The sequence below is a fragment of the Camelus ferus genome, chromosome 21 (genome assembly GCF_009834535.1).
Source record: "Camelus ferus isolate YT-003-E chromosome 21, BCGSAC_Cfer_1.0, whole genome shotgun sequence".
NCBI classification, from domain to species: domain Eukaryota; kingdom Metazoa; phylum Chordata; class Mammalia; order Artiodactyla; family Camelidae; genus Camelus; species Camelus ferus.
The window spans coordinates 9,423,848-9,436,640 of NC_045716.1; the positions used below are offsets into that span (position 1 = coordinate 9,423,848).

Here is a 12,793-nt window from a genome sequence, read left to right on the forward strand (position 1 = left end):
TTCTCTGCCCTGAATGTCTGTGATAAAGATGAAAGATAACATATCTCAAGTTTCTCTTGTGGTGTGTTAAAACATAGTATTTATTTAAAAAGCAGCCATTAGTCATCCAAAGTCTGCTTGACATTCATCTTAGTCTCATTCATGCATCAGTGTTCAACAAATATGACCTGAGCACCCAGCCCTTGTGTTGAGGATGACAAACTCTAGAGCCAAAATCTTTCCCTTTTAGGAGATCACAAGGCCTGGGAGTGAGGTAGACAAATGAATAGTCAAATAGTACCATTCAGAAGAATTATAAGAATTGGTGCTTTCTCTCAGGTTGTTCTTACTCTTCTTACGGAAACCAGGAATGTACAAAACCAAGAAGGAAATACTGTGGCCCCAAGCAACAAGTACTAAGTTCTGGGACATGAATGGTAGCTGGGGTGTTTTGAGAAGATAAAGATTGTGATATTGTGAATAAAAAATAAATATGTATTTGGTATTTGTCCCTGTTTCTGGCACAGAGATCCTTAAACTCTTGGAATTATAAAGAGAGTGACAGAGGAGTCTTTTATTATGTTAATGAGGTGACTTTTGGACCATACCTAAGGATGGGGATGAGGGCCAGGAGAACCAACTATGTGATTGGAAGGTTGGGACTTTTAGTCACACACACTGCCCCTCCCCCCCTCCCCGACTTCCAGGAGGGGAAGGGGCTAGAAGTTAAGTCAATTGCCGGTGTTCAGTGATTTGATCAATTATGCTATGTAATGAAGCCACTATAAAAACTCAACAGGGCAGGGTTCAGAGAACCTCTGTGCTAGTGAACATATGGAGATTCAGGGAGAGTGATGCTTGGTTGGAGAGGGTCTGGAAGCTCCTCACCCTTTCCCCATACCTTGCCATATATATATCTTTAGTTTGGCTATTCCTGAGTTACAGCCTTTTATAACAAACTGATAATCCAGGAAGTAGAATGTTTCTCTGAGCTGCATGAGCCACTGTAGCAGATTAATCAAACTCAAGGAAGGAGTCATTGGAACCTCCAATCTATAACCAGTTGGTCAGAAGCACAGATGACAAACTTGACTTGCAATTGTAGGATTGAGCCCTTAACCTGTGAGATCTGATACTATCTTGAGGTAGTGCCAGAATTGAGTTGAATTGTAGTTGAGAAACAGCTGGTATTTGAGAATTACTTGGTGGAGTGAGGAAAACCCCTCACCCCCACACATTGAAATTGGTTCCAGAACCTTCAGAGATGAAGAAAGAAGTCATGTGGTAGAATATGAGCTGTCCTTTGGGGAGTGAAAAGGATATGAATAGACAGAATGGAGGTAGGAAGGAGAAAATATGAGCACATACCTGTGCATGGGAATGATGGCTGATGGGAATAAAAGAGTAACGTCTATCCAAAAGTTTCTGCCCACATATACAGTCACTGATACAGCATGGTTCTCACAGGCTCCCCATCTACTGTTTCTGGTCCTAAAAAATGTAGCCTGTCAGGACTTTCCCTATGTCTCTAAATCTGGCTAATTCCTATTTATTCTGTAGCTCTCAGCTAACATTCCTTCTTACTGGACCAGCAGTATATAAAATGGGTGTGTGTACCCTAGAAGATAAGTAAAGACTTACTTGGGGGTATATGGTCACCAGCAGTTTAAATGAAACACATTTATAGACCCTCGACTTCCAAATATATTCTTCCTTTTAAGTTAACCTTGTGACATCGCATTACCTGGATAAAGGAATATCCTGGACTCCTTTCTCAGCTCCTTTTCGCAATTGGACTCTCCCTCTCTTAGAAAAGTTCTACTCTCACTCATCCTGAATTTTACTGCGCTACATTTTCCTGGGGGTAAGAACTGGGGACCATTTGAAATATTAGTATTGGAGAAGTCTCTTTTGGTCAAGGTACCATAAAGTTTTTTTAATTTGTTTTTTGTTTTACTTCCTTTGCTTTACATATATTTCCATGAAACGGAAAGCATGCCATAGAAATAAGATAATTTGCCTTGTGTTGTGATGTTCTGAATTCAGATTTGCTGTAGAGTAGGGCAGTGAAATTATGACAATTTTCACTCAGCAATTTGCCCTTCTTCCTTCCCGCAGTGTCAGTGAATGCAGTAACCCTGAGATACCCTAAGGGAGTGTCATGAGCAGACAGCAGAATTTTCAAAAGAACCAGGGAGGAAGGTTAACCTTACTGCATTTATTAACAAACCTGGGGTAAGTTTCAGTCCCTCCTCTCTCTTTCTCTTTCTCAGAATTATAATTCATAAGGGAGCTGGTTGTTACAGAGATGAGTATTAATATGCTTTATTTTAATTGAAAAAAAAGTCAGAACATATGTCTGATTTGACTGGTTTGGCAGTGAAGTCCTGCTTTGTTCATTAGTTTAGACGGTAGACATTTTGCATAAATACCCTCTGCTAAATCTGCAGCTTCAGGATTTGATAGAAACTATATTTAAATATAGAGTTAAGTTGAATATTTACATAAAAGTAAATGTTTATAGTTAAATATAATTACATGAAAAATTGTGTATTGTGTGTGTTGTGTATTAATTGAGGTTTTACAGAGAAACAGGGCCAATGGGATTGATTGATTGATTGATTGATTGATTATAAGGAATTGGCTTAGGAGATGATGGAGGCTGTGAAGTCTCATGATCTGTGGTCTGCAAACTAGAGACCCAGGAAAGCCAGTGGTGTTATTCAGTCTAGTCTGAAGGCCCAAGAACCAGGGAGCTGATGGTGTAAATCCCAGTCCAAGGGCAAGAGAAGGTGAGATGAAGTATCCTAATTCAAACAGTGAGGCAGGAATAAAAGGGATGAGTTCCTCCTTCCTCTACCTTTTATTCTACATAGGCTCTAAATGGATTGGATGATGCCCATCCACTTTTTTGAGGGGAGGTTTATTTTATTGAGTCCATGGATTCAAATGCTAAACTCATTCGGAATCATCCTCATAGACATAATCAGAAATGTTTAATCTGGGCACCCCGTGGCAGGTCAAGTTCACACATAAAATTAACCATCCCAAAGTTGTTGCTGTGGTGCGCTTCCCAGATCCTCCCTTCAGGACCAAGGTACTGATTTCCCTCACTGCTTAAAATGGTTACTTCCGACAGCCCTGTTCCCAGCATTCAGAGGCTACTTGCAAGTCCTCTGGGAATTGTCCTTTGCTAAAGGGAGCTACTCTTCCCAGTACTACAGCCCTCTCTGAGGCCAGCCTACATGCAGTGACTAGTTTGATGCAGGCATATAAAGGCCCCACCACTTGCCTCCATTTGGAACATTTCTGAAGGGCCATTCCTACTTTAGGTCTCAAACTAAAGAAAGTGCTTCTTCATGAAAGAGTACAACTGCAACTTTTAAAAAACTAATAAGCTGGAACCTCAGTTAAATAGAGTTGGAAGATCAGAATGGGGAGCTCTCATGCCCTACAGCACTAGTAGAGCCCATCAGGAAAAAGAAAGACTCCTTGTCTTTCCTAGCAAGCATTCAGCTAGCAGAAGTTATGGAGGACTCTTTATTTACTACAGCCCTCCCGACTTCCTTTTTCCCTCTATAAAATCTTCCTTCCTTCTTTGCAGTGCGGGAGCTTGCACATGACCCACATGGTTGTACGTCCTGAATTGCAGTTCTCTGCTGGTCCCAAATAACCTGTATTTGCTAGAGACGTATCTGGCAGTTTATTTGTTTAGGATCCACAAACTAATAATCATTTGTTAATCATTGGTAGAAGCCGTTTTCTGGTTTACTTCCCAAAAGTTGAGAAAGTAAGTAACTGTAACTGCTGGGTAACAAATTCTTTAGCGAGTTAGGTGGTTTCTGGTTTTTTACTCTAAACAAAAGGATCAAATTGGGTTCTCAGATGATGCAAATTAAATATAATTTCTGAGGATAGCTTGTTTTCTGATTTCTAATGTAACATGGAAAAAGTCCAAAGAATTGAGTAAATTACTACAGTAAATATCCTCCGATTCCCAAATATTTGTATGAACAAGGTTTCTCAGTTTCATTTGTAAAACCTAAAATAAATATGATACAGGATCTTGTCTCATTTAGCATAAAGTATTATTCATCTGAAGATAAATGAACTATCTATTTTTTGAAGCTCTATTCACTTCACTAAGAAATACACTTCCATAAAATTTTGTTTCTATATATTACTTGATCACTTGTATACTGCTAAGAATTTTCATTTTGATTTAATCCAGCAGAAATTTTTTAGTAATTAGAGTCTTACAGTTACAAGAAATAAAAAAGAATTTCAACCAATGTATGTATTTTGTTGAGGGAAAATATAATAGGATAATAATAAAAAATACTTTAAATATAAAAAAATTGGATAAAATTATTCAGGGAAAATGGAATAGAAATATGGTTTTGAGGAGGAAAAAATGATACAAAATTTCTGACCGCTGAAGAAGTCCTTTTCTTGTATTTTAAACAATTGGTAATTGCGGGTATCAAGTTTCTACTCTCCCCTTTGGGCAAACATGGAAGAACTTCAGTGTTACCTTAAAATATGAATATTTACAATATAGTAGGGATTATATAATTTTTAACTATTTAAACATTAGAAAACTTAAGCATTAGAAAAATTTAGATATCAACTTAAATATGTATGAGGAAAGAACATAATTTTTAAAACTTCTTTTAGGGGGCATGTAAACAAAGAAAAATTGATCATTGCCCTAGACGAGATGCTCTTGCCTTATGCTTCCATAGGAAACTTGTAATTCTCTTGATTTCATTTTATTGTAATTCAGTATTAATTTGTTTTTTGTAATGGTCTATAACATTTGAAGGCAGGAACTCCTTGCTTATCATTGTATCTCCAGAGCCTTCTATGTTGTCTGATACAGAACAGCTCAATAATATGCATCCTTAAGCATCAAAATGTTATTCAAAGTAGAAGAAAGCTGAGAACAATTTAAATAGCCATTAGTAGGGGAATGGTTAAATGTATTATGGTATGTCTGGATGTTGGAATAGTATGGACATGCTTAAAAAAATCATATATCAAAGAATACTTAATATCAAGGAGCCAGATCAGAGTACCAGTCTCGATTCTGGTTTGATCTGCCATGGAATTTTCCTGAATGGAAAAAAAGTGTGTAATCTCATGTTTTGGATAAATTTCTCTCACAGGAATATGCAGATGTAATAAATAATTTAGCTGGTCTTTCCCCCTAATTCCTGGGAGGTAGCCTCTAAATCCTGTGAATAAAAATTTGGCTGGCTTTTATTCCGAGTTCCTAGAAGTTGACTTTAACTCCTTGGAATTTCTCAAGTAATAGGAGTATCTTTGTTACTCGTGGCGGGCCCTGATAGTTTATTCTCAGAAGCTGGGAGAAGCTGGTCATGTCAGAAAGACCAACCAGGTGATTAGAGGGCTGGGGCTTTGAACTACAGTGATACAGCCAGATATCCAGGGAGGGGATGTTAGGTCTGGAGATTGAATTCACCTAAATAGAAAATGATTTAATCAGCCATGCCTATGTAATGAAATTCAAATTAAAAACTCTAGACACTGAAGCTCAGCTTAGCTTCCCTGGTTGTCAGGACTCAGTGCATCATGATACATGATGTGCTAGGAAGACAGTGCTGCAGCTGGTGTCAAGCGTGTCTTAAGTCTTCAGCCCTGTGCCATCATTTAGTTCACAGGGTCTAGATTGCTTTTCCCTTTGGCAAGCTTTCACACTGATCCATTACATTGATGACATTATGCGAATTGGACCAAGTGAGCAAGAAATAGCAACTACTTTAGACTTATTGATAAGTCATTTGCGTGTGAGACCATGGGAAATAAATCCTATAAAAGTTTATGGACTGTTGACCTGAGTGAAAATACTAGGAGCCCAGTGGTGTGGGGCATGTCAAGATATCCCTTCTAAGGTGACACGTAAGTTGTTGCATCTGGTCCATCCTAAAACCAAAAAAGAGGTGCAATGCTTAGTGAGTCTCTTTGGATTTTGGAGACAATATATTTCTTATTTGGGTGTGCTCCTCTGACTCATTTACTGACTCAAAAGGCTTTTAGGTTTTAGAGGAGCCCAGAACACGAGGAGGCTCTGTAATAGGTCCAAGCTGCTGTGCAAGCTGCTTTACCAGTTGGGCTGTATGATTCAGCAGATCCAGTGGTTCTTGAAGTGTCAGTGGCAGGGAGGGATTTTTTTGCAGGCGTTTTGCAGCCTTCTGTAGGTAAACCACAGCTAGTTCCTTGGGATTTTGGAGCAAAGCTGTGCCATCCTCTATGGATAACTACTTCCTTTTGAGAAATAGCCTTGGCCTGCCGCTAGGCCTTAGAAGAGACTGAACATTTAACTGTGGGCCGTCAAGTTACTACGCAACCTGAGCTTCCCACCATGACTCTGATCCACCAAGCCCCAAAGTGGGGTATACACAGCTGAAGTGGTATGTATGTGAAGAACAGTTGAACTTCTTCCCCCTTACTGCCTAAAAGAAATTAAGATAGAAGACCTATCTCAGGAAGGAGCTATCACCGTAGATAACTAAAGTATGAACTAGATGTGGTAGACAGGGAGGAACCTAGCAAGGCCTGTTTGATCAGAGTGCTCTCTGTGTCCCTTGCTGTCTTTGGACTTCTTCATGGTAATTTGGATTCCCTGTGTATATGTAATGAATTTAATTTTCTCCTTTTAATATGCCTTGCCATTTTAATTGCCAGCCAAAAGAACTAAGAGGGGAAAGGGGGAAATTGCCCTCTGCACAATTGACAGTGTCAGCAGGATACTTTACTGGCTGGCAGAATCTGGCTGAGAAACTGCTTCCTCCTGAAGACTGCTACAGATGACGAGATCCCGCCTGACAAAGGCTGGCAGGAGGTAAAATTTCTTACCATGTCAGTCTCCCAGAATCTCAGTCTGAGGGTCTGATGGAGTGAAAATGGTGAGAATCTTTTTTTTCCCTCTCTCTTAGTTTAGATTAGCAAGTGAAAATATTTATGGAACTAGTTCCTTGGGCTTAATAACTCTTTGGAAATGTGATAGAGCACTTCTGGTTTGTTGAGTCTTTTCCTCTCAGAGATGGTCATTGTCTTTCTTTGTCTCTGTCTATTATGCTATTTGTCATAAGAAGGACATGCCACATGGTAGGACGCAGGCTCAGGCCCTGCAAGCCTGTTGTCTGGTCTGGCCCTGGAATCTGGTGAGTTTGTGGATCTCACCAGGCTGGCGTCCATTTAGACAAATTTTGCTGTGGGTTAATATGCATATGAGGTAAAAGCTGTTGCTAAGGGATGTCTTAGAAGCCCCAGCCACACCACTGATGGGCAAAGATTGAGCATTTGACGGCTGGTGCTCACCACCTCAAGAAGGCACCCGTGAAAGGGTAAGTTGGTCAAGGAATGGGTTGGGTGGACACTAGGTCACCGGCCAAGCTCAAAATTTCCATGCAGTGAGGTACTCTGTAAAACATCACACACTCCCCAACCCTGTGGCTCATCCCTCTTAGGCATTAATGTGACTCCAGGAAACCCAAGACTTAGCTAAAGCTGATAATGTGCATATAAGGAAAAAAACAAACATGAGTTTTTTTCCTTCTGTCTTGTTATGTGTCGTGAAGAGCTAGCCTTGTTGACCAATGAGAAAACTCTCTCTGGTCTCTGCCATCTGCAAGATGTGTTTACTGGAGTGCATCTGGTGGCCTAGTTGAATAGACTGGGGTTCTGAGACATGAAATTGCAAGCAGCACTCTCTTTGTCCAGCTGTACATCAGCTCTCAGGGGAGCTTGTCGTAAGGGGTCCTAGTCCATAAGGGGCCTTTGTCATCTTAACCTCTGTTGCTTAATAGTGCTGGAAAAGCCCATTCCAGTAGAAATGGGCTTCCTGGTGCCATAAATTATTGGGTTTGTGACTGGAAGTACCCCATATTTCTGTGAGAGGCCAGAGACACCATTTTTATACCATATTTACCGCCTGTGGAATGAAGGTCTTTACTTTTTTTAGACTTTTTGGGAGTGAACCTTTGGATCGTGGGAGCTTTGGGAGTGAACCTTTGAAACATGGGAGCTACATCATCTGTGCTCCCACCAGGGATACCTCTTGTGTCCATGGTGAAGATTTAGTCTAAGCCTGGAGGGTAGTTCTAGGTCTTTCCATAAGTAGGATTATTGGATTGAGTCACTACTGGGATATGTACACTAATGAAAATCCCCCCTATCAATGGCCAGACAGTGGTTCTTTTGAACTTGAGAAACTTCTGTATTTGAAAAATTTTTTAGAGAGCTCTCATTCCACACAGCTGCCTTTTTAGTATTTATGGAAAGATCAAATTAAAAAGAAAACCCAAATAAGTATAATTGCCAGACTCAGGGAATTCCTTAATAAAATGAAAAAAACAAAAGTCAGACTTGGAACAAAAATTAAAAGCCAAATATGACATAAATTCCCCCTTTCCTCCCTCCTCAATTCTCATATATCCCCATCCTCCTGTCCCTGACCCTCAAGAAAATCTTCTGAATGTCAGGCCCCCTGGTTTAAATCCCCCATCTTAAAATCCTCAGCTAGTTCCCTTACATCCTAAGACCCCAGCTTCTCCAGAAAACATCCAGCTGCCTATTTTAACTTTCATTTCTTTGGAGTACTTACAGAGGGTACGCAGGTGTGACCTCCAAGCTGAGGGCATACAGGTAACTTGTGTAAATGCTGAAACAGGAAGTGAATTGAGCAGAAGTAGCCAGGAAGGACAGGAAGGCTCATTTTGCTGCTCCTTATGACTCCTTCTATTTCCCAGGGCTCTATAATCAGGCCCTGTCAGCTTCAGACATTTGTGTACAATGTCCCTTACTGATGTATCCAGGACCCCTACCACAGAGAATTCATGCCCCTTGAATAGCAGCTGGTCTTTTAAATTATAAAATGATTTTACCTCCACTGTCGGAAAATTCTACAAAATTCAGAGAAGAATTAGAAAGATTAGTGGCTAGCTTAACCCCACTCACAGAGACCTTGACTGGCTACTGTCGACCGAAAAAAAGTTGAGAATTCTGTTTTATTTGGGCACCTTACTGAAGAATGCTGCCCAGGATGGCAGCCTCTCAGATAGCTCTGAGGGACTGTTCCAAAGAAGTAAGGGAGGAGCCAGGATAGATGAGAGTTTTTGCTGAAAAAAAAGACTCATGTAGTTGAACATCAAAAGATTACTGCTCATTACAAAAATCAGATGTCCCAGGTTGATGATTTTAGTGCTTTTCTGTGTGTTGGAAGATGCAAAAGTCTGGGCTTATTGAAATTATTCCTTTGAGATGCACCTTAACCACCTAGGGCCAGTATCCTGTTTTTCTCCATCCTGAATCCCCTCAGCATGCACCATGGTGGGCGTGGGTGGCAGCAGTGGCTGATGGCTTTATGGCTGCAACATCCTTTGTTTACTGAAATAGCAGGTGACATTCTTTGTCCACAGCGCCTCCTCTTGGTCATAAATTCAGCTAATGTTTGGGAGGCACTTAATGACTAATTTTTTTCCCATGACACTAGGAAGGCTCATTCCCAGATTAGGTGAAGATTCTGTTGATATATCACTCAATGTGCTGATTTTTACATTAGGCCCTTTTGATAATCTAATATTCTGTGGATGGCCTGTTTTACTAGTCTGTTATAATCCAGGAAATGTTTTCCCTTGTTACTTCTTTCCATATCTAGAGATGTACTATTACAATTATTCTGTGTAGAGCTATATATACGATCAATTGCCTCAAGACATTTAGCCATCATTAATTTTGTTGGCGGCCTGCTTACACATTGGGTAATGCAGGAGACAATAATCTTTTTAAAAAGCCAAGATATAAATAACACAGCTAATGACATTTAATAAATTTATAAGTAGGGGTTTAAGCCAGGAGCTTCCAAAATCAAATCAGCTCCCTAAAAGACCACCGAGACTAGGAAGTGGATGACTTAAGGTAGAAATCTAATTTTTCATGTGGGTTATTAAATGCATTATATTGGAGGATTTGGTGTGAAAACACAGCACTCAGTTTGAATTATAGCACAGGTGCTTCCTTGAGATGCTATAAGGATATTGAGGGCAAAGTGATTTTGTAACACAGCTTTCCTCATCATAGAGACCTCAGAATTTAGTAGGCTAGTAGCCTGGTTACTGCCATGTAAGGCCTTTTGAGTGAATTCTGTTAAGGCCTTCATATGGGCAATTAAACATTTTCCAATCCTACCGAAGGCACAAAAATAGCTGCTAAGTGATCACATCAGTGAAATACAGGTCTCTTGGTTCATTGGGCTCGTACTAATGGCAGCTTTGCTGGGGTCATATCTAAATTAGTGTGCAAGTAGCCTTGAGCTCAAGGGAATCCTAAAGTACATCTTCCTATCCATCCTGGCAGAAGCCAGGGCCTTACCTTGGTGCTGAAAAGCCACTGAGTTCCATTAGGTGTGACCTAGTATATTTCTGGTTGCCTGACCCAATCTGTTCCATACCAGTTGCTATCTTTAAGGGAAATGATATATTGCATTTTTCATAAGGCACCCAGCTTAATTTTCTAGTCTTATTAAGCTGATTATCTTTAGGATGATTTAATTGTTCCCAACATGGGTGGGGGGGCTTTAAACTGAAATAACCATAGCCTGATGTTAGCCATATAAATTTATCCCATAACTGAGGGAGGGTTCCTCCTAATAAGTGGGAAGTTATATTTTTTGACCAAAACTTAGCTCTTTGTTCTAATTGAGCTTGAGTAACTTAAAAGGAAAACTCATATTTATGACCAGGATCTGAATAAGTATGCTTGATTGGCCAAGTGAGAGGTTCCCATCTAATCTTAGCAGTAGTGGCCTGGACAGAGCTATAACTTCTTTCTTCTAAAATAAATTTCCTAAGAGTCATCCAATCAGAGCCTTGGTGAGGAGAAACCCACCAGAGTTACTAGATGTGGGAAATTGACCACAAACCCGACAATTGGATTAATTTCTTAAATTATCATACGGTTGTGCCCTTGACAGAAAAATGTTTGATTTGTGTGCAAAAGTCCAAGGAATTTAAAAAAAAGTTATAAATAATCATACTAGTCAGGTCTGGCATCTTGGGATAGCTATCTACTCATCCTGGTATGAATGTTTCCTTTCTGTTACAACATTGTTTTAAGATGAGTTTGAGGTCAGCAGTTTTCTTTATAAACCAGTCTGGTGCAGGGGCCCTTTTTAGGTGGGAAATAAGAATCCAAGAATCAGTTCCCTTCAGTTTTGCTGTGTATAAGCTGGTTAAAAGAATCTAATAAGGGCCCTTCCATCTAGGCTGGAGAGAGTTCTTTAAATAATGCCTTTTCTAGTATATATAGTTTCCTGATTGTAAGTCATGGGGTATCTGATCATCATTTAAGGATAGATTACTGAGACAAGCTTCAGAAACAAGTTTAGAATGTCCTGTTAATAATTCATTTAAACTCTTGCAATAATGTGGCATATCCCCCTTCAGTAATATAGATTCATATAATTCTGTTTTGTCTCATTGGTCTCCCCATGATAATCTCAAAGGGAGACAAATGATGTTTGCTAAAAGAGGTGAATCTGAAGTTGAGGAGAACCAATGGAAGGACCTTAGGCCAGTGTAAGGAATAAGCATCCATAATTTTAGCCAATTGAGTTTTTAATCATTCCATTTGTTCTTCCTGCTAATCCAGAAGACTGGGGGTTATAAGCACAATGGAAATGCTGCATAATTGGCCAGATCTTACAAATGTATTTAACAGTGCTTTTCAGTAAAATGAGTTCTTCTATCCTTACGTAGTTCTGAGGGAATTTCCCAATGGGAATCACTCTTCCTAAAATCAGTTTCCCCGCTGATTATGTTGTCGCCCTTCTGCATGGAACGCTGCAGTCCAGTGTGAAAACGTACAAATTGTAACAAGATTGATAACCTTGAAAGGGAGCCATTTGTATAAAATTAATCTGCCAAATTTCAAAGACACCTGCAGTAATGGAAAATTTCCTTGAGAACTGTGTAATGGCTTCCCCAGGTTATATTTTGGATAAGTGGTGCCTCTTGGTAAACCTTCTAGCTATTGTAAAAGAAGTCTTCCAAAAATATTGTTTATCCTATAATACCGTCTTCTCTGAGTTCCAATGAGTTAACTAATGAATATATTGTAAATCGGGATATTGAGCTCCATCCAGATGGAAGGATAGACTTCCCATAGGGGCCTATCCACAGCAATTTGTTGGAGTTGAATCTTCCTCCCTTCTGTGTCCCGGTGTCCTTTTCTTTTCGGGCACTGTTCCCTGCAACTTTAACAGTATGTCAGTAAGGTTAGTAGGAGGCTGAAAGGCAAAGGCAATGGTTAGTAGGTGGTTGTTTTTTTTAAAGCTGCTGTCTTGGCAGCATGATCAGCTAAAGGGTTTCCTTTTGCTTCTGCAGTGTCAGCCTTTGAATGACCCAATACTTTAATAACAGCAAGTGTACTTGGTAGCAGAATTGCATCTAATAACTCTGCTGCTTGTTTTCCATTTTTGATAGGCTGTCCTGAGGGTGTTACAAATACTCTTTGTTTCCAAAGCATGCCAAAGTCATGTGCCACCCCCAAACCATAGTGTGTAAATATTAGCAGGTTTTCCTTTTGCCAACTGGCAGGCTCTTGTTAGTGTTACCAATTCGGCCTGTTGGGCTGAAGAAACATAGGCAAGGGAGCATTTTCAGGGATAGACACTGGGTAAACAATGGCAGAGCCAGCCTGGCACTTTCCACGAAGTTCTCACAGATACGAACCATCAGTGAATAATATAAAACCGGGATTATCCATAGAGCTTTCTCGAAGATCAATTCTA

General features: G+C 39.9%; 1 protein-coding gene across 1 annotated transcript in view; it reads left to right on the forward strand.

Moving 5' to 3' along the window:
• The first annotated feature begins 5,921 nt into the window (after positions 1-5,921).
• The window catches only part of TNFSF4 (TNF superfamily member 4), a 72,602-nt gene continuing 65,730 nt past the window's right edge, over positions 5,922-12,793 (forward strand). The window contains exon 1 of the mRNA XM_006187695.3: positions 5,922-6,413. The gene's annotated coding sequence lies outside the window, so the exon portion shown is untranslated. The remainder of the gene's footprint in view (positions 6,414-12,793) is intronic.